The sequence below is a fragment of the Streptopelia decaocto genome, assembly GCF_964273445.1.
Source record: "Streptopelia decaocto genome assembly, chromosome: 2".
In the NCBI taxonomy this organism is placed as follows: domain Eukaryota; kingdom Metazoa; phylum Chordata; class Aves; order Columbiformes; family Columbidae; genus Streptopelia; species Streptopelia decaocto.
In genome coordinates this window covers 82,961,723-82,987,526 of record NC_138655.1, presented here as the reverse complement: position 1 = coordinate 82,987,526, position 25,804 = coordinate 82,961,723, and positions in this window count along the sequence as shown.

Genomic DNA, 25,804 nt, shown 5'->3' with positions numbered 1-25,804 from the left:
CAAACAAAAAGTCCCCAGCTACCCAAACAGACTGTGAAAAATGGGAATGATTAAAAAAACAAAACAAACAAACAACCAAAAAAAAACCACCTGATCAAAAAAACATCTGCATACTGGTGTTTTTGAGTGCAACAACAGAGTAAGGGGAAAAGCCCCATACATTTAAGAAGAAATGTGAGAAGCAAACAAATCAGAAAAAAAAAAAAAAGGAAAAATACGACTAAGTCAGAAAAAAATCAGAGAAAGAAACAGATTGAATCTGTTTGTTCTTTCACAATGGAACTTCTGCTGGTGACTGCATATTCAGCAGTGTGAATATTATAGTTAAAGAATGTCAGCTCAAGCAAAATGTTTTAAAACCTTCTTATTAAGCAGATAAACTGCTTAAAAATACTGATTATATTAGGAAAAAGGGATGTGTTTGTTTTCTGTGTTTCAATTCCTTTCATCCACTATAACACATTTAAATAGCAGATGTCTCTCCCAGGCCATGCGTAATAGCAGTGTTGTTGATTTTGACACCGAGGTGATAAGCACATATTTTATGGAGGGGTTTGGTGCTGTGCCGCGGATCCCAGAGCTCACTGGTACCCACGCAAGGGTCAAGTCCAGCACCCGGCAGAGCTGCCACAGCAGCAGCCAAGCGGTACCAGCCCTATGCCGTGTCCCAGCTGGTTAACTCTGCCCATCAGCAGGACAGATGAGATGAGGTGCAGCGGAGTCCTGGTGCGATGGGGCTGCTGGCAGCCCCCGGAGGGCTGGGGGGCTCTCTGCATCGCTCTTTGCTGCACAGCCCTGAAGGCATGTTCTTACAAGTGCTGCAGACAAAGAGAATCGCTCTCTGGGATGGCGGGCAGCAAGCACTGTACAGCACTTGATCCCAGGTTCAGACCAGAACGGGAGCACTTAAGAGTGAGATCCCCAGCACTGTGAAATGTGGATGCAAGGCCAATGTAAACCTCTTTCATCTCTGGAGTTTGAAAGATTTTTCACACCTAATTGTAATTAAAGTGACTGCTTCTTTCTGTAATAGCAAGGCAAAGCTAACAGGGTAATGGACAAAGGACAGTTAGAAGTGGAAAAAAAAATAAATAAATAATATTAGCTCTGGCAGGCACAGGTCAGGTCAGATGAGTCCAGTCTTGCAAATACTTATGCACAGATATATTTTAGAGACACAAATAGTCTCAAACACTTATGTGTGTGTCCACTTGCTTAACATTCAGAGGTTTAAGGAAGATCTAATCATTACATGCAATGATCTTAAGGGAGATCATCATTACAATGTAGCTTAAACCCACAACCTTTTAGGTCTCTTTAAGATACTGTTCCAACACAAATAAATCAAAGTTGGATGAACCGTGAAAAATGTCAGCTGAAAAATAACTGTTGATGTATATATTCATCCTGAGAGCACGGGAAAACATTTGTCATTTGGAAAGCCACTCTGAGCTTGCTTTTTCAGGACTCAGAAGTATCAGAGCATCTTTAGATTTTTGTCAGGTTCTACCTGTGAGGCTGCAGTGCACTTTTTCTCCCCGTTGTGGCCGAGTTTCGTGTTGTGAGCAAGACAGTTCACCTGAGGTGTCATTACAAAGTGTGAGAAAATTGTCACCATAAATCATCAATGTGAAAATAAACGCAGCCCCTGGGATTCCACGATTTCTTCTAAAATGTTCACCTTGCTACAAAGTATTCTGTAATCCAACTGTAGGTTTCTGCCTTTTTCAGTTGCTAAAGTGCTGTTCTGCATTTCTAGGTTTCCAGAGAGTCACCATGGCAGTTAGACTGTTAACCCAACCTTGAAGAGCAAAAACAGCACAGGCAACAGCCTGGTTATGGATCTGTAAACATTACCTCATCTGTTTCAGAGAAATTTTGACTCTCTTCCCCATTCATACAATGAGATACAAACTGCCACCTCCAATGTCAACTGCTTGGGTGCTGAAAACAATAAACAGGACAAAAAATCATGATAAAAAATCTAGAGTAATAAAACATACGTAACTGCAGCCTGCTGACATGATGATTAGATGATTTTTGAGTCATTTAAAGACAAAACCAAATACATTTTTCTCACTGTATATGTTTAACTTTTTCTATATAGAAATCTCACAAAAAATGACCAAACTGGAATTCAGCAGATGAGTAGAAAGGAATGCATTCCACTACGTTTGTGTAGCAGACTTACACAATGTAATATGATGTACATCTAGACAAACAAAAGGCTTCACATTTAACAGATAAGGTTTGAAGAAAATACTATTTAATAAAATCAGTGCTGAACATGAGTTTCCCTTCTCATTCTTTCATCCAATTGTTTCCTTTCCATGCTATAATAGTTTTATGTTTTGGTATCAGAAGATTATTTACCTCGTGTTCAGAGTCAATCTCTCTTTTTTCCACAGTCTGATCATAACTACTTCACTGCTATTTCTTACTCTGTTTTGTTGTAGGCTACTTAATTGGAAACAGTTAGATGGCCCGGATGTCTTATGGCAGAGAAAATAATGATCTCAAACTGTACTAAGCTCCCACAAATATTTCAATTCATGCTAATTTCTGTGCTTCCAGCTGAGCTGTTTAGAGTGCTCAAAACAAAACAACCACCAAACTTTTTGTCACAGATAAATATTTTACTAGGTAACGGCGAAAGGATTAGTCCTTCTTTGTGTTTTAAAATGTGTATCACTGAAGGAGATACTTAAAAAAAAAAAAAAAAAAAAAAAAAAAGACTGCCAGTCTCTTCGACCATTAAATGAATCGTCTAGCTATATATCCCATCAAAACACCGATTTAATTTTTTTTTTGAAGGTATCAACGGACCGAGTCCGATTCAAGCTTAGTCCCGGGTCGGCGGTGTCTGCCAAGCCTGGAGCTCCCCCGCGTGGCGACCGGGGCCAGGACCGGGGCCGGGAGTCGGAGCGGGGCCGGGAGCGGGACCGGAGCCGGGAGCCCAACCGGGGTCAGGGCCGAGGGCTGCGCCGACCGCTGGGACGGGCTTCCTTTCACCTTCCGCTTAGGAATCTCGTACAAGAATTCTGCCGTGCCATCAGATACAAGCATGCGTCGTTAAACTTGATACTGCAGCACCGTTTTTAATTATTTTTTAAAAAGCCCAAACTTTTTTTTTCACTGTTTTTACTGAGTCTAGTTTTGCTGCAAGGTTTTCTCCTAGAGTAATGAAAAAGGGAGAATAGATTCTTCCAGAGCGTAGTTTAGTAAGACTTTGGTGACTTGAGTCATCCTCTTGGGCTATGGCTCATCTCCAGCCCACAATCATCCCTGGAGGCTCTGGGTGTTGCAGATCTTTGGTGTGACTCAGTGGGGCCACGGATACTGTGGCAATTGCAAGGCCAGGTCATGGCCCTTGTCAGAAGAAGAGGAGCTCCATGAAGGAGGGCTGTGTTGTCCTGGCAAACAGATGGGTTAAACACAGCAAAGGCTGTTAGCACAGGCAGTGAGTGGGGGTCTAAAAATACGTCTTTCCACTGAGCATTTACAGTGGAGGCATTTAGCTGCAGGACAAAACGGCACTGTGGAAATGATTTAAAAGGTTTTTACCACCGGCCATATGCTGCCATGCCACTACCAGCAGTTAGTATTGATAGAGTGCAATATTAAGTACAGTGTAAAATAGCCTGAAATTACTCAAACCAGTCTCCACTGAAGTATAAAATATGTGTGTAGGCTCTGTACTAGAGTGTCTGAGGACCATGGCCATGTAGACCTCTCTGTGTTTAGGTGTAGGGACAAAAGCTTCCAACCAGGGTGCTGTGTTTGACCTTTTGGTCAGAGCCCTGCAGAGAAACCTGCATCATCTGACTACAACCCTTACCTCAATAAGCTCCAGAGTCTATGTTTTAGGTCAGCCTGCACCCTTCGTGAGGAGCAAAAGGGTGTCTTTGGCCCCTCTACATCACTTATATTAGGAACATGCAGGTCACAAAGCATGAAGCAAAGCAAAAAAAAAATCACCAAGACAGCAAGTACAAAAAGTCACAAGGGTTGATAGCATCAACTCTTTCCCCAAGTTTTTCAGTATCCTTCTTTCGACACACCCAACAAGTCAGCGTGCTTTTATTTGGATACGCTGCTGCTTCTTGCAGCTTCAATTTATATCCAGCTACTGTCATTTCAAAATCCCAGCTTTTGAATCACACATGAAAGTGCAGAGCTTAGAAAGTTTCGCTCAAACACTTCATGTTTTCTTTACTTTTTACTAGCCCCAGTGAGAGTACTGAAGGAGCACTATGTCATGCTCAGTACTTTATGCCTGAGATCAGAGTCACAGTATAGTAATATGGACATGATTTTGCCCATCTATTTCTATATTTTGGTTTCTTTAATGGCTTGGTAAAGCACTCATGCAGTTGAGTTACATTAATGGGGACTGAAAATGGGTTATCGGTTTAATGAATGAAAAATCAAATATCAAAAAGCCCAGCCTCCAGCCAGCTAGGTCTCAAATATCAATCTTTGGCCTTAAACAATTCTGCTATTGTCATTCTCATTCCACAGCCAGACCCTGTTCGCATTAGTGAAGATTGGCGCCATTCCTCTAGTACAAATCTGCCCTCTCTCAGCCCTGGAAGGCTTATCCCAAAATAGGTGAACTCTCAGACTGAGCAGAGTTTTCCTAGCAGTTTTTGTATTACACTCCTTGCAGAGTGTATAAGTCAGGGTTTGGTCTAAAATGTCCTTTATCACCCTGTTGAATCCCTGCTGTGTTTAGCAGCTGGCACAACTTAAAATAGCCCTCAGGCTACTCTAAAAATTGCTGAATTTCCTGGGAACATAGCACTAGAAGGAATCATTTGGGGCATTGACTTCAGCTCTCCCATAATCACAAGTATCCACATAATAGACATCTAGTTTGCAGGAGTGCACATCACACTTCACCTTTCACTACATCCTGCAACCCACCTGAGACTTCAAGTAGAAGAGGCAGAAGCAGCTTAAAAATGGCAAAACCTTGTGATAAAGGAAAGGAAGATATCAAGGATATGGTCTGGCAGAAACTGACAGAGGACTAGTAGTATGTAAGGATGGCTTAAAGCCACCCTTAACCTTACCCTTGCTCCCCAAGCTGCCCTTAAGCCACAACTTGGAATGAGTGAGGCTCCCCTGTGCTGCTTTTGTGCAGTGCTAACTTTGTAATGCTTTCTAGAAGTGCAAAGCACTGGCAAAAAGACTTGTGGCACTCATTTTAAAGCCCGAATGCTTTGTAACTGTGCAGGAATTTGAACCATATGGTTTCTGCTTGATCATGGAACATCATACTGATGAGCTGAAAAACGCATGATAAAATGGCTTCATTCAATATTGGCTAGCAGCACAATCACTGTGGTAATGTACTGCTCCAAGTCTTGTGTCCTTGTCAATGTTATCCCCGTATAAAACATAGGCTCGTGTGACACATGAATACTGTTCTACTCTCTTTATAATACATGAAAATCATAACTAAGAAATGCATTGTCTCAAATTGTACTTCTGCTTTTCCTGATTTCTTGCTACATTTCCACTAAAGAAAACCACCACAGGCACATTTAATATCTCGATTATTTTAAGAGCCCACTGAAAAGAACTGTGATCCTGTCAGTCATTCTGGTTTCTTTTAATGAATAATTAAAAATATGAATGTAAAATATATTCATAAATTGTTTTCAGGAGCTAGCCAGCTTTTCTATTGCTTATTAGTTAGATCGACAATTACATGTTATTGTTCACCCAATAAGCTTCTGTGCAATACTGGACACAGTGGTGAAGCTTCATGTTGTTTCCCAAAAAAGGAGTAGTCCAAAAGCAATTCATTTTCTTCAGAAGTCTAGCTGTTTGCAAAAGTCTGGAAAAGTTTATGTCCTTATTTTCTAGTACATCTACAGTTCTGTGCTGCAGTTGAGCCAAAACAAGCATATCAAAATACACATTTTAGAGCACTGATAAGAACATGTCCAAGAAAATAGTCTCATCAGGGCACACACAGCTGTTGTTAGAATAAGTCATAATAAGGGAATGATATTTAAAGTTCCTCATGTATGAAATATGAGATACAGCAACCAGAAGGTCTTAGGAAAATACTAAAAAAAAAAGGTGTTGGCAGTATCTGTAACATGCAGGAATCCTGCCCCCACTCGCATTTCCCCCTCTCCCTCACGCACTTGCAATATGTTGTAAGGGTGCAAGTGTGAAAAAGTACACATGAAGTTACTTGTAGGCAGTACAAAGACACTTGTCATTTTTTTTTGGTGTGCATATTTATTTTTGATGGCCAAGCATTATAATTTGGCTATTATCATGGAATGAACTGGGCAGTAGGTTTTGTACCCAGCACATTATTTTTTGTCCTGAAGTCTTGCAAAGGTAATAGAAGTTAGGATATCACTTCAAGTGGATCATAGGGACCTGATTTTCCCTGTAATCTAAATTTAGTTTATGTCCTTGATACTGTGTTATACTGAAAGCTCTCCTCATACCCATCCTAATATAGCAATATACTGACAGCAACCATTCATTCAAGCAAAACCTTGCAAAAATCTATTTTATATAAGAATATGAATAATTTCTGACTTGTTGACTTCTATAACAAAGCAAAAGTTCTTACACCGCATCGTTTCTTGGGAGGGGAGGGAGTGGGTTGGTAGGTTTTGTTTGGAATATTCTGACAGGTATATAATATTTCACACACTGTATGGGCTTGACTTGTCTTTCCTATTTGTTTAACGCTGTGGGATCAGCAGAGACAAACATCATTTGTCAGATGTCTGCAAATTATAGTTCTCATTCATGTCACTGTTGTAGTGCCTGCTACCTTCTACTCTTCTGGCTGCTTTGCAGTATACCTCAAAACTCTAAGCTTTGTGGCCCCATGCCTAAATGCATAAATACAGAGGAAAGGAAATGTTGTTTTGTTTTATTTTGTTTTTAATGTATCAGGAATATGTACTGCAGGAACCACAGCAATGCGTAATCCTGTTAAACCCAACTTCATCACTTTCCAAAAAGGAATGGGACACATTTGCGGACACAAACAGCAGATCATGAATGAGAATGCCCCCAGGGTCCCCATGACTGCTTTTGGAAAGTCCATAATACTTCAGATTCTCAGAGTTCAAAGCAGTTTCTAACTGTAACAGATTAGGATCCCCACATGGAAAGCAGATTATCTCCACATCAGCCTATTGCTGGGATCTTTGACCATTCCTCTAGATGCTGGCCATCCACCAGATGCTGGCCACCTTCAGAGAAGAAATACCAGACTAGATCTGCCATGTGTTTGTTTGCAAAATGGCTCTAATTCTATGTTCCATATATTTTTTTTCCAGTGCTTCAGGAGTTCATATTCTGACTCAGGTTGAACTCTGCTGTAATAAAATAGCTGTGGTCTGGAAGTGTTATGATGCCCAGTCTCGTAATGCACCAGCTAGAAGAGACAGAAGAGCACAGATGTAGCAAATGCCACTGCACAGTATGCTCTCTAGTTACCTGGAGGCGTTATGCTGTACAAAAGCATAATGTCGTCAAGCACTTGGGTGATTCAGCTCCTCCCCATCCTCAGTACTACCTTGTAAGAGGTATAATTGAGCTCTTTTTTCTGTTGTTTTCAGATTTTTCTTCTATGTGTTTTTGTAAAGTTAAACAAATAGGAAAATTAATAATGGCACATGAGTGCACCACAGAATAATGCTACTTAAGGACTGCTGTGCCCTTGGCTCCAATTAACCTTAGTGTTTGTTATAGACTGTAACCAGCTGCATCAATCACAGTTACTTTGGTTGAGGAAAAAAAAAAAATCCATCATTATTGTAGCCCCACACAGATACATACATTATTTTCCTAAAGTATCATAATCCTCCACTTACCAAAGAGGGCCTGTGATAGCTGGGAGGAGATGAAACTCAATTTTCCTTCACATCTGCTTGATCCTTCAATATAATCAGCACTGCATGCACCAGGCAAGGTCACAAACTATGGCAATGTTCAGCACAACATGCAATCTCCCCATTCTAGTGCCATTAACTGCTCAGCAACCTCTCCTTCTCCATCCCACTGTTTTTAATCTGCTAGAGCACTTCAGAGCAGGAATGGGAGAGCTTGCCTCACAGACCCATTTCCAAGATCGCTGTCACAGACCACACTTTGAGAATGAGTCAGCACTGAGCCACTACCCCATTTGTTTCAGTGGAATAGGAAAAAGAACATCACAGTGGGATTTAATTTCAGGTCTGCTGGCCACCACCTGCATCTAGGAAGAGAGTCTGATGGCACTAGCATTACAGGCATTGCAGTATCTCCTCTGAATAATTTCCTAACACTTTGTCTACTTGTAGCTTATCTAGAGACAATGAGATCCAAATCAGAGTTTATTTTCTTCCTTTCATTTTTAAAAGCTCAGAGAGTCAGTGGTGCCATTGCCCCCTGTTACAAAGGCAGTTATTTGCAGAATTACATAGTCAACCATGTACTATGATTTTCTGAGAGACTATTTGTTTAACCTGCATTGCTTTTTGATCAAAGCCTGTAGTCTGCTTGAACCAGAAATTAAAGCAGAGCATATGTCACATGAGACAAGGGTGGGAGGTTCTGGTGAATCTCACCTAATATTATTTCATATGTCTCTTGTTGTGCCGTAGTTGCTTCCTGCATAAAAGCAGACCTTTCCCAAGCTACTTCCCTGCAGATAGGATGGGTCAGATGCACTCCCCTTGGCTTTCCTCACCACCTCTCTCCCTGACACTCATCAGGCTCTCCTTCCACAGACCTCTCTCCCTCCCCAGCTCACAAGAGAGCACCTCAGTACTGCTCTGCCTTACTGTCCCTGCGTAAAGTTCTGCCACATGCAAGGCCTAGAATGTCCAAAAGTTAACTGATTACTTTGGTGTTGTTCTTCACTCAAACGAGGCAAGGTAAAAGCAAGAAGAAGCATTATGAAATAAGCAGGACAGGCCACAGGTGCACATAAGTGAAAAAGATAACCAAGTTCCTGTCTTCCGAGTAGCAACAGCAGCTCTAAATAGCTCGCTCTGTATGTATCCAGCTGATGAGCTGTCAGATACTTCACAGCCCTCTGGCTAAGGATTTGGTTCTTATGCAAACCTATGACTTCAGATTGCATTCATGCAAGAGGATCTGGGATTTTTATAGAACCAGATGCATCTTTTGGCAGGAGGTATATATGCGTGTGGTGTGTGTGTGTGTGTGGAGGGGGGCACATTGAAATTCAAATTCTCCTCTCCATTCTCTTTCCCTGCAAAGGAAATTGTTAACTCAGGGAAGACATTTGTGTCACCAGACCATCGTTTGTTTTTCCCAGTTTCAGAAATGTTATTGTACTTTGGGAATGACAAGGTGCAATGGTCTCCAGCATAGGTGATAAACAGAGTCACCCCACTTGGGGCTGGCCAACCCATTGTAGGACAAAATGTTCTTTGCCATTTGGCAGAGCAAAGATCTCAGTACAGAGCTTCTTCCCACATGGAGCCTTTCACCACATTTACAGATGTGTCACTGGAGAAAAACTAAGTCTGCCCTGAACTTGCAGAACAATCAGGAGAGTTCACTCAGCTTCTTCTCTACCTGGGTCGAACACAAAATGGCTGTTTGGAAGGAATAAGTTAAATAAACTTGCTGGAAACATACAACCATTTATTTCAATGAGTGAGAGATAAGATGCAGAAATCCATTCCTCACCTGTGATCCCTACTGTTTTTATGTGCACTGAAGAAGTACTTCTGTCAGCATGATACCAGCCCATCATTTCTTAGATAATGATCAACATTTTCTCCCTTTATGTTCTGCTTCTTAGACCTCAATTCAGCAAAGCATTCAGGTACATCTTTATCTTTAAGTCCGCTAGCAGCCTTCTGTAAAAGCATGCAGTTCGAAAGTGCTCTGCTAAATTGGGTCCTTTACAGAACTAAAGAGAAAGCTCACATGAGAGCAAAGCAGCCTTGCTTTCCTTCCAGTCACACTTGTTTTATTCACTTGCGCTTGCTATGTACAGCTGTGGATTGCTGGCACTGTGCTTGGATGGAATTAGAGGGATTCACAGCTTCAAAGATGAGATGTGCCAGCCTTTAAAACAAGCTTGTATAAGCACAGGAAACAAAAGCATCCATGTAAACAAAGGGAGGCAATACACATATTCACACCTGAGCAAACATACACACTTTTGCATGCAGCCCTGTATCAGCAATTCTTCAACAGGTTATATAGCATTCACTGTATCTGCAGACATAGCTCTCATTTCTGCTATTGCTTTTCTCTTTGCTTTGTGATCAGAGAAACACTGAGGTTGAGCCTGCTAGTTTTCCAACACACTGTAAAATGTATGAAGAGGTTTCAAAAGCTCTGACAGTGTCTCATCTATACTGAACTAGCATTATAGTTGTGCTCAGGGAGTGGAATACACTACAAATAATTGAATTCCTATTTTATATTGTGTTACCCATGTGTTTTTTGAGGTTTTGTATTTTTTGCCTGTAAGCAAGGATTTGTCAGTTGTCTTGTTGAGATTTTGGTGGGAAGGGGAGAGGTTGTTTGATTTTTGAAAAGAAAATGAGATTTTAAAACACATCCTCTAATTCAAAAGATTCGTAAAGTCCATGTGTAATAATAGAGATCACAGGATCAGAAATAGGAAAAAATCTTAATATTGCAAATATTGAGCATTTCTGAACTGTCTGCCACAAATGAACCACCAGCTGTCTCAATACTTCAGGGAGAGCAGTTTGCTTCCTTGTAGTCTTTACTACCTCAGCTCCTTTCCTACCTTGCCACTAACTACACCAAGAGTCAGCACCGTGTCCATGGCTGATATAAGAAGAGCTAGATTTTATTTCCTGCTTCATTACAGAGTGGCACATGTGAGTCACTGTGGAGGTGTTACCATCTTGGGGGCTACCCACGGCCACCCTCAGTACCAGATAAATACTGATCCTGGATGCACAGCCAGAGTTCATGGAGCCACTCATGTCTGAGCACACTTGGCTGACTGGTGCACTAGTTTGGTGTGATCTTGCATTATTCAGGTTCATTGTCATCCCCTTAGAGTTGTATAGGTTGACCTCATGTATGATCCCAAGTCCCATTTCCTTCAATGAGAGGTAGAAATGTTCAGCCCTAATCACGTTGGCTCAGGCTTGACATACTCTTATGTACGACATTTACAAAGATCTGATGTTACTTCAAGACACTTATGAAAGTCCCTGAGGGAGTTCATCCCTGGGAGTTAGATGCCTTCACAGGATGCACAGAAGCCAGACGGGTGCCTAATTCCCATTAAGTTAACTTGTACAAGTATTTTTATAAGTCCCCCTTGGCACTAATCCCTCTTGGCTTCCCTTCCCTCTTCTCCTTCTTCCTTCAATCTTTTAAATAAAGATAGCACTTACAATAAAGATCTGTTACGAGGCTCCACTCAGTACCTATAAAGTGCTTTTCAACTCTGGGAGAAGTGCCTAAGTGCACAGTATTCAGTGAAACTGGAAACCGTGGGGATTTTTATGGAGATGATGTGCAAACTCTATTCCATCAGACACATTCATCTCAGATTTCCCTGGTGTCAACATCGTACAACTAGAAGAGGGTGCTGAATCCCCAGGGCTCTCCATGCCTTTTGGCACTGTAATTAAATCCCTCAAGTCTGATTCCCATTTCATCCATTTCTGCATGACTGAAGCAAGATATGTTGTTTGAGGTGTAAAAGAACAGGAGATATTTTAACTAAAGCAACATAGCTAAGTCTAAGTTATACTTTGTTATCTTCAAAGAGAAGACATAATATATAAAGCAACTGCATGACAAACAAAAAACACACAGAAGGACAGTAGGGAAGGGCAGAAGCACACAACCAACAAACCAGTAATTTGGTAACAGGCAGATAAAACACAACTGATTTGTTTATCAGACCATTCTGTTAACCTCTAATGCAACATTTAACCTGTTATAATTGAGCTTTCCATTTTGTTATTAGACCTTAATAGCTAAAATGGCACCTTGCAGACCAGGTCAGGAAATACAAGCAAGTGCAGAGGTTCAGGCACAATCCAGTTCCTTCATCTATTCTGCACAGAATCTGCATCAGCCCCCACTTTACAATGTAGCTGGTGTCCTTTTCCTTCATCCACTTGCGGCTGTGCTGCACTGGTGAAGAGACACCACTCCTCCACCTTCAGGCCACCTTCCCATAGCTGTTCACACAGACTCACTCCTGGGAACCCTCCCCACTTCCTTTGTGTCAAGGCTGTATAGGTTTGCTACAGATCTGCAAGTTACGGTGAGCTTATTTTGAATGAAATTAGTTAAGGCACAGTACAGCAAACAACCTCCTCTCCTGGCAAGGCGTACAGAGGAGTGTCTGGTGACAAAAAGGCTCTTAAACCAACACAGCTGCAACTGAGAGACAACATGTGGACAAGACATGGCTCCCCCATCTGTGCACATTTGGTTGAGTAAGGTAGAGCTGTGATGCAGTTTATGCTCTACTCATTTAGGCAGGAGCAGGGAAAATGAAAACAATCAGACAGGAGAGAGAACTTGAGCCAAAGCTTCCCCTTTGCTACTGGGCCAAAGAAAGGCTGGAGAGGAGGCTTAGATGTGGTGATTAGGGCAGTCAGATGGACGGTCTGGGTGCTATGAATATTACAATATGTTACACAGCCTTAGCACAACAAATTGAGAAGGATCCAGCTCAGAAAGCCCCACCAGAGTTCAGTGGCTGGAGGTGGGAAGTGGACTTGAATACTGTTCCAATCTGGTGGCCACTTTTTGATGTCCCAGCTGAGGCTCCTGAGGGGAATTAGAAAAAGGTTGGTTAAGCTTGTGAATCATGCCAAGTGTTAGCTGCTACATTGCCTGCCTGCATCAGATTTGCATAATTTTGCCCTTCTCAATAGCAGAAGTGCATGCACCTGGAGGGTTTTGATGGCAGAAGCATGAGTGCCTGGGGAATTCTGGCACTGCCCGGGTCAGCTGGCAGCTGAGAAAAGGTTCAAAGACTCTAAATGCTGAGCTTCAGGGCCCAAATTCTCTGTCCAGGAGAACTGATGCTATTGACTATTTTATTTCAATAGTTGGACAAATATCACTCCCATAATTCGGAAGTTGCTTTCACAGTTCTCAAGCCACTTTGTCCTCAAATGTCACCAATCCATTAAAAATCCCACATAATAACCACTCTCACTCCATTCCTTTCTCCCATTTTTTTCCTTCCCAACATGTTTACCCCTTTTAAAAGGACCAATTAATAAAACTTGTTCCCAGAACTCTGCTGATTATGTAAGCTGAAACTGTTATCAGCCACATTTGAGAGAAAAAAAGTATCAAATTACCTATGTTGCCAGCTAATGCTAGAGCAGATTTGGTGCAACAAAATAAGTCACTCCATGGACATCCTTGTATCTGTAACATGATACGTTTTGTGAGATAGGGAAGGAAGAAGAAAAGTACCATTTGCTAATTGGAAATGGATTCCGCCCTACACTTCTTGAACTCCATGCAAGAAATCCTCTGAATTTAAATAGGTATAAGAAAAGAGCAAAAATAAATAAAGAATAAAGTATTATTTTCTGACGAGTAAGAGGCTTTTACTAAAATATTATTCAGTAGTAACAAACAAACATGAAAGCTACAGAATTGCACTTGACATCAATGTCTTTTTTTTAAATAAACAGACATGTTTGATTATTTGTAATCCAGTATAATCCACTGTGTAATGTTAAATATTTTAAGATAATTTTTCTTCCATTTGTTCTCAGCATGGTTGGCCTGAAGCCAAAATGTTGTTATTTTTAAAGGCAACACTCCACTAAGCATTTTTAATTTCTTTCATGTTGGCTCTTTTCCATAGCATTTTGAAATTGATTGTGCATCGCAAATTCACAAATGTTAAAAACAACTATGGCAGCATATATCTCTTGTGTACATAAACTCCTGGTCTCATTTCCCAGGGTTCTACTGCAGAAGGGATTCTACACAGTAGTTGCTATGAGAAATAAAACAGACTTATAAGTATGGAAAAACAGTTAAAATCCTGGTTTTATGCCAGTAAAGCCAAAATGCAACCAGTTTCTCTCTGCACATCTGCTAGAGAAAGAGAAGTAGGTGGACTTCTTAAAACACTACAGGGATGAGGATGCCACTGGTGGAAGAACTGGGCTGAGCTTTAGCCAGGTCTGGAGAGGATCTGGGTTGTCTATGGGCTGAAACTAGTGCCCAGGTTTTACCATACAGTTTTGAATACACTGTTTAATGGCATTTTGGAGCCAAAAGATGGAGAAAATCAATCTCTGCAAAAAAACTCTTTTCTTCAGTAGAAGGTAACACAGCAATTTTTCTCTGTTAGCTTTTCATTCTGTGGGAGAGAGCACACTTTTTCTCCTCCTGGGGATGCAGCTAGCAGATAGAGTTTGCTATAATTATTCTGTTCCTCCTGATCCCAACAGGTATTTTTCACCCCACACCACTGTCCTCCCCATGACAGGCTGCTGCGTCCCCTTCCATCTGCTGTTCTCAATCTATCTCAGCACATTTCTGATCTTGAATTTAAATGCCCAGAATTAACCATGCCACATTTGAAAGTCTGAGGCCAGGATCCAACATGTATTAGTTTGGCTTTTCACTCAGGTGGTATTTTGTCTCAAACAATGAAAACACATTGTAAGTGCAGATTGGCTTACACTGCATTCCAGCTCTGGGGTGGCTAGGACACAGGTTGTATTTCCAAATACTATTTGGCAAACATCAGACTAGAAACATGCTTTCCTGAATGAAAATGGAGATTCTCCAACAATCTCTCCTCTCCAGGAGCTGACGCTTTAATTAAAATATCAATTATTGCAAGACTTGTAATGAAATTGGCAGTCAGCTGTGCTGAACATCTCACATTCCTGCCCTACTCATACAGGCTTCTAAACAGGTAGCATTCCTTCCTTTCTAAAACTTTCTGCAATGTAAAAAATAAGCTGCATGAGCAGCCCAATTCTCTTGTAAGATATTTGTGTAGACCTATAACCTCTTTCAGGGATTTCTTCTTAATTTGTATTCATTCACAACCAGCAGGGAGAATGAAAAGTGTGGCAGCAAGAAACTCATTCCAGGAGTACTGCAGCACCCTGCAGCTTAGCAAAGGTAATTTGTGTAGTTACAGTTCTTCTTTTATTGAACACATCTGCAGCAGTCATTGGATTGGGATGCTTCCTTTATGCCTCCTTGAGAGCTAGTATGTGTCCCGGGTACAAGGTTGACTTTGAAAAATGTTCATATAGCCTGTGACCAGCTATGGGAATATAAAAAACAGACTACTTTGATCCTATCAAACCACAGAAATACTACAATACACATACCAAAAAAAAAAAAAAAAAAAAAGAGAGAGAGAGAGAAACAATAGAAAGGACTCATGGGTAAACAGCTATTTCTTTGTTATGATCTCACCCTAAAGATTTTCTCATTAAGACCTGATGTGGTTTGGTACACAGGTGAGCTGGGGCATGGGGTTGGAGATCAAGCCCATAAATAACAGCAAGTAAGAAAAACAGTTTAAAAAATTGTTCAGAGCTTTTTCCCTTGTCTAAAATAGAATTTAAAGATTTTGCCCTTCTGCTATGAGGATGAAAATAAATTAGGAAACAACAGTCTCAAAGTGCAATTACAAGCAATTCAGAAAAAAAAAAAAAATCATGACTAAAACAAGTGCAGCTGCAGGCAAAAGGCAGAAGAGGACCCCCAGACACAGCGCTGATGGTACCCAGCCAAAAGTAAAAGGAATAGGGTTAGACACTCAAAGCGCTCATGGGATACTATCCTTTCACAGCAGCTGAAAGAGGTGAGATGGCAGCACACACTCCCTTATAAACCCAAGGGGAAATTCTGTTTAACTGAGCCAAAGTTGTCTGCCACTCCTTTCCTGTTCCTCCCACGCTCTGAAATGTTCAGAAGTAAAATGGTGACCCATTCTACAGGGTGTTTCAAAAAGATGGACCCAGTTTCAAAGCAGTACATTTCACGATGGCAACAGGTTACAATTACACAAAAACTTATATTTAGCAGTAATCTAGTGGCAATCGTTTGAAATTCTGTGCTCTGCCCTTTCAAGTGGTAAGAGTTTCATTCAAGGATGGTTCGTGGTTGCAGAGATATAGTGATTTCAAATTTGGTCTGTCTTTTTGAAATACCCTGTATAGTGCTTCGAAATTGGGTCCATCTGTTTGAAACACCCTGCACTTCAGATTTTCTTCCTGCCGTTTTGCATTTTAACATCCTTCCTGCCATAACTAAAACTACAAGTGTTATGTTCACATACCTATATACAGGGAAAGAAAAAGATAGACATTTAAGAAGTGTAGGTTCCACGCTGTACAAGTTTGTCAAAGTTTTGAACAATAGAACAACTAACAATATCTTGCTTTCTCTCCCAGACACAAGGTTTGATTACATCCCTCCAGGTCAGAAAAAGCACATTTATGAGCTATCTGTCTTTCCATCCCACTCACCAAAGAGCTGTAATTAAACAAAAACAAAAACAAACAAACAAACAAACAAAAACAAAAAAAAACCCTTCAATTACTTTGGAACACAAAGGGAAAATTCTCAGTTTTGTAACAACTTTGCTAATTTTAAATGGAGTGGGGATTCTTTTTCCTTCATGTTTTATGTTAGTTAGTTAGTTAGTTATGTTAGTTAGGACACATTTTGTCTTCAATTTACAGCAAGTATTCTTCCAGATTACTACAGGGTCCTCCAGCAAATGCAGAAACAAATTGACATTAAAAAGCCACACATTTTCTGTAGGGAGTCACCTTCTGTGAAACGTACCTGCCCATAAGCATGCATAAAAATGCAGTTCCTGGGAAAAAAAAAAAAAAAAAAAAAAAAAAAAAAAAAAAAAAAGATTAAATTCTTATCCTGGGGGAATGGAGGAGGGAAGTTGCACTCTTCATAAATCCAAATGTTAGGCTTAACTCAATATGAAGAGTTTAGACAGGGATGATATACTGTACTCCCCCATTTGAGAAAGAATGGCAAGGCAGGCCAGACATTGGCATTATTGGCATTTTTCTATGCAGACAACTCATTTTCCTTCATATGCTTATTCAGGATGCATGGCTCAGTTGCCTTTTCACTGGAGCCCTCACAAGAACTGCTGAGAACAGGGCCTGCCTGAAGAGCAAAATTGATGTTGTGACCAAGAGGGTGATCAGAGCCCTCAGTTCTGCATGCAGTCCCCTGCTTTTGATGATGCTCCCTGTGGGCAGCACAGGCGAGGTATACCCACTCAAATTCCTTGGCAGGCTGGACTCTAAGAAAATACATAACCGCTAAAATGCTAGTTGATAGGTCAGAGTGCCATTGGCCTGAGCTTAATATAAATGTGATGAAAAGGTACATCTCGGGGTGTGCCCTGAGTCTTTCTTGTCTGGCTGCATTCCAGGCTCACAGCTGGATAACCAGCTGTGTCCCAGCTCTGAAGCACTGCCAAGCTACAAGTCTTCCTGCTGCCACTTCTTCTCTTTCTCCTTGCTGCTAGTTCTCATTATTTTTCCCTTTTCCCACACTTCTGCTGCACAAAAATTGCCCACCTGACAAAGAGTGTTGCAGTCAAAATCTCATTATGGACACAGGGGAACACACCTTATATGCAGAGCCAACAATTACAGTTTATTGTTAGTCTAATTAATGTTTCAAGAGTAAAATCAAAATGAATTAAAGAGTTATAATAAGTCCAGTTATGATGATGCTAACATTTACAATCCATATTCTCTAATTATTGCTAATTCCCATTAATAGTACAATACAATTTGTTAGTTACCAAATTCCTGGTATCTACCTCTTTTTGTCATGTCATGTTTGCCTTTGTTATGAGTAACAACAGCAAATAATTAGCACCCTAAGTTCCTCACTGGGAGGAATATGTTGTTAATGATCAGAGTTTCTTCTTCTTCAGTCCAGGGTCTGCTCGGGGTTTTCACACAGTCTGTTGTTATTACTTTTTTAACTGGTGTCCCACTTTAGCTACAGTATACTCACTTAGGAGTTGTTGGAACAATATACATGGTATAATTTCTTTAGGGTATACACAGACAATTTCATAGAGTCAAGCTAACACAAAAAAATTATTTGGATATTAGTCACCTGTTTCAGCTAAAACAAGCAAACATAAACTAGGGGCCCGACAAGGCTTGAAGTGGCCTGTGTTAAGGTAAAACAAAATCTGCAATATTTCAGCAGCAATGGCAGCACCTTATTTCCTAAGATGCAGGGCTGCAAAAGCTATGTTCACATTGGTACTGCTGATGCATGTGCGCTCTCATACATACCAATTACATCAATGCTTTTGTAAGTAAAACTCTGCTTACCTAATCATTTTCCAGTTACAGCCAAAATGGACTGAAGTCAAAGTGTTAGATGTTATTCCCCCAAACACTTTAGGTTTTCTTTCAAGCTGAACTCGCTCAGCTCTGTTCATATCTGATAGAGCCACACTTTCATTTCAAGGAACAGCAGCTTGTGGTTTTAAATCTCCATCCTATATTGGATGCTAATGTCAAGGAAATGTTTTCACCATTCAGCACTGAAATCAAAGTTCAATTACCACCAGCAATAGTAGCATTACTATAGCCATTATTAATACAGGTAGTAGTGTGCAACACACAGGTGCAAGCTTAAAGATACATATATTTATATATATATATAATATATATAAAATATGTAATATATATATTTTATATATATATTTATATATACATATCAACACTCTGAATACAGTCCTAAGTGAAAATATATTACACTTCTGAAAAACTTTAGGCATTTATAAACAGAAAGGAATGAAAATCTAAAATCATAAATCATAAATTGCCCATTTAATGAAATACCATATTTTTTCATAGGCAGCCTGAATCTTGGGTAATCCTACTGCTTTCTAAGTGCCCACACTTGAAAATAAGTCCACTTACAACCTACAGTGTAAAAAAACCTGCAGTAAATCAGAAGAAAGGGCTATTGGTTAGAGATTATCGAGAAGGAGCAGAGACGGGTCTCTGAGGCAGACTTTCCCTCATATTACCCACGTGTGCTTAACACCTGCATTGTTGCTAAGTTGCAAGGGCTTTAAATAAGAGGAAGAATCTAATTTCTGTTTTAAAACAGATAAATTATGGATTGGTTATCTAATTGAAGAAGCAACATTTCATTACAAGAGAAATCAACAGATAACGTGCAGATGGAGCGAATAAACTGCTGGTGTAATTTTTATTTTGTCTTGAAATTTGTCTTCATCCAGCAGGTGATGAGTATCACAAAACTGTAAATGTCTTGCAGCTTATTTAAGAAAAGATCATTAAAACCAAAGTTGTCAAAACTTGAGTAGAAATAGATAAAATATTACATAATAATGAGAAGGATACACATTTATGTATTTATGAGTTTATCCATGTTCAGTTTATAATGATTCCCTGGATTTTTCCATGTCCACATTGTCTTCTGGTTTTGAATTAGTGCTAAAACATCATGAGATAAGAGGCTTAAATGCCGTTGACCTGATTGCAGTAAGACTTAGTTTTCTAAATGCCTTTGAAGGTCTGGTCTTTACATTCACTCTGTTTCTGTTTTCAGGAATGATAGCTTTGCAATTCTCACAAAATTACTCTGAGGACAAATACAATAAAGATTAAGCGATCAAACTCCTTGGTAACTGAGACTATGCAGGTACCTTAGACAGGTGAATAAACACTCATGTTTGCCTTCAGGGCAATTTGACAATTTTCAGCTTACATCAGTTTGCCCATAATTAGAGGTGAGAAGGAAACAGGAAAGCAAAAAGTGGGAGGACTTAAGGATCAAAGCTAAGTGACCTTGACAGGAAGAGGCTTTTATCTCTCCAGAAGGAAGCAGCCTAAGCTGATGACAGTCAAAATGCACTAGAAGTGCATGCAATATTTAAGATACTGGAGTTGAACATATTATGAGTGCAAATAAGTGCAATTTTTAGGAATGTTTGAGATTTCATTAAATGCATCCTTTGTTGCAAAGTCATGGATTTCTCTAGATACAGTCAGTAAACGTTTGGTTACTTCGTGTGGTATTTAAGCTCCAGTGTCTTCAGCTGTAATCATTAAAATCAGGCTAACAAAAACATTGCCAATAAAAAGAATAGCAACAATTGAAAGAAGCAATAGTAAAACTAAGAAACATAAAAAAATAGGAGTGACATGCTGGCTCTAATGACAGAAAATTGTCATCAGTTTCAACAAGACCAAGGCTGTTTTTTTTCTGTTTACCATCTTCTGTAAGATCATCAGAGAAATTTAGTTCTGGCTCAAGAACATACTTAAGACATATAGAGTAGTCTTTCTACTACGGAAGAACAGCAGATTTACCTTTCTGTGATGTGAAGAGAAGTGTTAGGGAGTGTACTGACACCTCAGTTAGTCAAGTTCCATTTCTTACTGGAAATATTTTTTTTGAGCATTAACTGCTCAGGGGAATACTTTTAGATGAAAAGGTTTTTCTGAAATAAGAAAGAAGTCTCTCTTGTCCAGATTAGTATCTCTTTGGTTTTTTTAAACATAGACATCTGTTTACAGGCATGAAAGCACACATTATACAGAAATAGTTTCTTCTAATTCTGCTCCTCCCAAACCACTTATCCAGTGTTTTTGATCTTGGCTATCAATCCTGGCAACTCTATGGAATTAATTCAGAATTAAAACCAAAACTCCACTGAGCGAAGAAGGCCAATTTTGCTGTCTTCAGTGGCTTGCACAGAGCAATGTTCTGCTGAATCCTGGATTGAGAACAACCATTTGTATCATACATTTTATATTTTTAGGATCAGCTCCTTCATTTGTCTAAAACAAAATAGCAGAGATGTCCTAGAAGCTTCTAATCACCGATTTGCTGCCTATGATGATTACATAGTTATTTAGCATTAACAATATAGTTAAGAGTTGCAGCATGACTCCCACTCCCTTCCATGGAAAACAATAGCAAAGAGTCTGTCTTGAACAGATTTTAAAAATAAAACACCATATTCAAGTCTCCATTAAACAAGTGGAAGGTTTCAGTAATTCCATTAGAGTCCCAACTTCCAGAAAATACAAACTTACTTTATATCCCAAAGAGATTCTACATATAATTGCAAAAAATTTACAATACTGTGGACACTATTAAGTTAGATTGGAATGTTTACTCATGAGAAGTAACATTTTTACAGGGATCTAATCTCATACCTCTGAACGGAACTTTCGTACTGGTTTCAATGCCCAGACGAGTATGCTTTAAGAATACAAACAAAAGGGTTAGTCACTTGTATAGTGTTTGATCTTCACAGTGCATTATGCAGAGCTGTGTGAACCAAGAGAGAAAAAAAAAAATTGTGTGATTCTAATTTTCTCAATATTCTTAATTAAACAACTCATTAAGGTTTTTCAAAGAACTACTGACATAAGTAGCATTATTAAATACTTCAGAAACTATTCAGTCATAAGTAACGTTATTCTTTTATATATTTTCATATTCTGAGAAACATAAAATTGCTAGTAAAAACATATTAAAAAGCTCCTTTCAAAGAAGAAAGCCACCTCTCAGATTAGTGATTTGAAAAGCAAGTATGCATGTTTCTTATTCAAGAAACTTCAAGAGTTTCAGAAATGTCACTCACTGTTCATGAAACCTCCGTTAGGTAATGAGTCACAGTGGTTGGAATTATGCACTGAAATGGTAAAGTTTATTGCCTCACCTGAAGTCGCAGGCAGAGTGTAGATGCTTTTGGTGTGCAGTTGTATGATGCATTAATATCATCCTGCCTAGACAAGAATGTCCTTGTGGTCAGACTGCTAGAACATCCCTGCCATCATGGTGTGGAATTTATTCACCGAGGATGAACCACAAACATGCCTTATTCCCATTTTAATAGTCATTATACAGTCCTAGTAACTCTCTCAGAAATGGTCAGTCCCTCTCACTGCTGCAGTTTTTTTGGTTGGTTGGTTGGTTGGTTGGGGATTTTTTGGTGGTGGTGGTGTTTGTTTGTGTTTTCTGTTTGTTTAAATGCTAACCATGAGAATAGCCCAGGAGGACTTACCATCTTTATTTCTACACTCTGCCATCCAGTCTAGCCCTGGTTGAGAATATCTCCTAAATCCTTAATGGGATCTGAAGTAGGACCAAGAGATCTGAGAATGGAGGCCAGCAAATCTGCATTAGCTCTCATGTCTTTTGCTACAGCTTCTTAAGCTGTGTAGTTAATAAGGGTAGCATTAAGAAGCTTTTAAAGAAGCTGTAACATTTTAGTACAGCCAGTTACTACCACGATCAAAGAAATAATAGGCTCTTTCATCAAAAAAAAGAGGCATGACCTACTAATCTACAGTTCTTTTAATAGCACATTCGTAATGAAGTGAGTCTTAATGGGCATCCCTCTGCTTTCCAATTGATTGCTCCTGTTGGATCATATTTGCACAAATGGAGTTCACTTGCCCACAATTAGCCGAGCATTGCCGGCATTTCTGGTTTGGTAGGACTCTGCATCTGTTTCACAGTGGTAAATGACCATGGAAGTCTATGCAAAATAAGAAAGCCATTGACAATCAAATACAAAGCCGAAGTTTAGCTGTTTCTACCCTCCCTAGGTCCAGTACCTCATGTCCCACCTAGTGATTGTTTTTGCCTAATTTCATTGCGGGAAATTAGCAAACGTTTCTGTCAAGAAGTAAAGAAAAATATAGTGAGCTCCGAGCCTCCAGCAGAGGGAAAGATGCAAACAGGAGCTGATGAATGGTAGTAAGGCAAGCAACTGCTTTGCTCTGCCACAGATGAAATGGGACACACTGGGAACGGGTGTAGTGAGGAGAGTGCCTGTAAGAGGGAACTACAAAAGGCAGGAAGGAGAGATTAGGGTTGCAAAAGGAAAAAAAAAAAAAAAAAAGGACAGCAGCAATTAAGTATAGGATTGTGGCTGTCCTAGAAAAGTGAAGTTACAGACAGTTGTAGATAAAAAAATAAAAAAGAATAATCTCTTTAATACATATGAAAAGTGCATAAGCTCTAATATGCCTAAATTAAAATCAGGTGAACTTTGCTTACATGTTTGTCCTCAGTTGTACCACCTGCTATAACAATTCTGTTATCTCAGTCTGTGGGCTTCTTCCAAAATAAATCAGGGTTTTAGCGATTAATATCATGCTTGACAACAATATACACTGCCCAAAGCACAATCAAAACATTCCTGTCAAAGAATTTTCTTTTACTTGTGTCTGTTATTGAGCTGCCTAATTACTACTGTCAAAAATAATCAGTCTTTAATGCGAAGATATGCTAGTGCCTGTTGAAAAAGAAACCTTACCTCCTCCTTTCTTTTATTCCTGGCTATGCATGTGGCAGTGTAGCCTCTGCCTTCATTATCATACTGCAACACTTGAGAGAGAACAGCAATGCCACTAAAACAGCTGCAAGTCCAGGTTTTTCTCTTGTGTTTGGAGAGTATCACTGACATCTTGGCTTTGAGTAATTTTTGCTCAGCACAGAAAGGATCTGTTGTCTATGGTACTGTCTCATTTAAGGGAGCATGTGGATAATTTTCCTCTGACAGCATAGAGGTAGATGCCTAACAAATGGTAGTCTGAATGTGTATGGAAAATCAAAACAGACTATCTCACCTACATTAGGAAAAACAATTTTCAGGGAGAAGCCAACCAGATTTTTTTAAAAACGTGTCTAAAGATTTGAAATATTTCCTTTACTAGAGATTTTTCGATGGTAGCATCTCATACCTTTCTCAGAATGGAGTCTTGTTTAAAATAGATCTATTTTTGGTTTACAATTAGATGCCTAAAATGTAACTGAGCCTGTCTAGGGGACTTTCAAGTACCGAAGTCTAAAAAGAAACAGAAGCATTCAAACCACGTAGCTTTTCCAGTGGAGAGACAAAATGCTTTCACCTACACACTTCAAGTCACTCAAGAGTCTTTCACTTTCTATTAACTGGGTACAGAGGTGAGGCTCTTTTTTCAGACATCAAATTTCAATGCATACAGTAGACTGGATTTCTTTTTGACGACTCTCCTGCTTTGAAGAACCTGCTAATTCCTATTCATGAATAAATAAACAAATAAATAAATAAATAGAAATGTACAGGGAAAACCTTAACTTTATAAAAGCAACTGCAGGTTTGATAGTAGCTTATTACCTATCTGAAAACAGCAGTGACTTTAACAACGGGATGACAACGCTGCAAACTTCTATTGAGTACTGCAACAAGGATTAAGGTTTTCCAACAGCATTTTCATGGCTCTAAGGATAATTTTGATATGGCTGAAAACCCTTTGGCTATGATTCCACACACATCTGCTACTCTCTGCTATTAAGGTATTTGTCAGGAATAAAAGACCCATGTACTATATATGCACAGCAGTAGGAGTGCTACTGATTTGTTCTACTACTAAATTTAGTTGATTGCTTAACTGATTTAGTCTTCTTTCCACCAAAGAAGAACTTAATGTAGTTTACAGTATTATTCTGTATTACCTACGAGTCACATACCTGTCCCCTGTTTTAGATTATAACACAGCATTGGTAGAATGCTTCGCTCTTCAGGGGGACAATGAAATACTGTGGAGGCCTCTCCTCACAGCCCCTGCAAAAGGCAGAAGAAGATAGGAGCCTTTCACAAGACCAGCTCCTGCTCTCTGTTAATGCCACACGGAGGTAGATCACAAAGAGGACAGGATCAGCTAGAACTGGGTTTGTACTTTCTCTTCCATGTAGCTACCTGTGACACCTACATAAAGTTGCCACTCTTGCAGCAGTTACTGCTCTGGTCTGCGCATCCAGGGAGTATCAGATCCTTTTCCAGGTGTCCACAAGTCCTCCACCATGTGCCAACATACAGCTGGTATGTGCAGCAAAGGTGCACATGGTGTTTAAAGCACAGATATTCCACCTCTGACTGGCACACCACCAGAAAAGAGGAATAACCTTGTGATTAAATGCAGCTGTATAACTCAGGGCATCTAAGTCCAGGTTCCAGCCCTGCCACAACTATTCTTGAAGAACCACAGAAAAGTCAATTAATGCAATCATACAACGGCAACAAGTTTTCTTGTGTGCTGAGGCTGTTTATGCATACTGGATAAAAGATACACTCCCAGTGCGGCTAAATACAGAGACTTAGAGTGGCATCTCTGAAACAAGATGACACTAAGGTGCTTTTCTAATAAAGGGTGAAAAAAAAAAAATCTGCAAAAAAGAGTAGCATCAATTCACTCATCAGCTACTGAATAAAGTTATACGGTCATCTTTTGCCACTGCCATTCATGAACTAAAGGAGATATACATCTCTCTTTCCCTCTTTCATCAGTGTGTGCTTTTCTGAATACTGGTGTTAGTGTGCATTCAGGTCCACTTGGGTTAAAGCATTTGCATTGTTCAAAAGGGCCATGTTAATAGATTCCAGTGCAGGGTGGAGGTAGTAGTTATCTTAACATTTCTGCTACATTTAGTTATTTTTATAGTTCTGGATCTTTTTTTCCTGCTGAGCACACTGAATAAAAAAATGACTTTGAAAGACATTATAATCAACCACTGCTGGCTGCAATTACATTGTGTACTTGATGTCTTCAGAAAGTCCCTCTAGTTTAAAACCATAAATCTTTCAGTTTGAATTCTCTCTTGGCTCTTTCTGTTTTGTTAATTCAGAAGTGTATTTACAGGAATGATTGCTAGACCATATGGGTTTATATAACAAAAATATCAAAAAAGCGAATATCAGAAGATTAAAATGTCATCATCTGTCTTTACACTGAAAATTTGA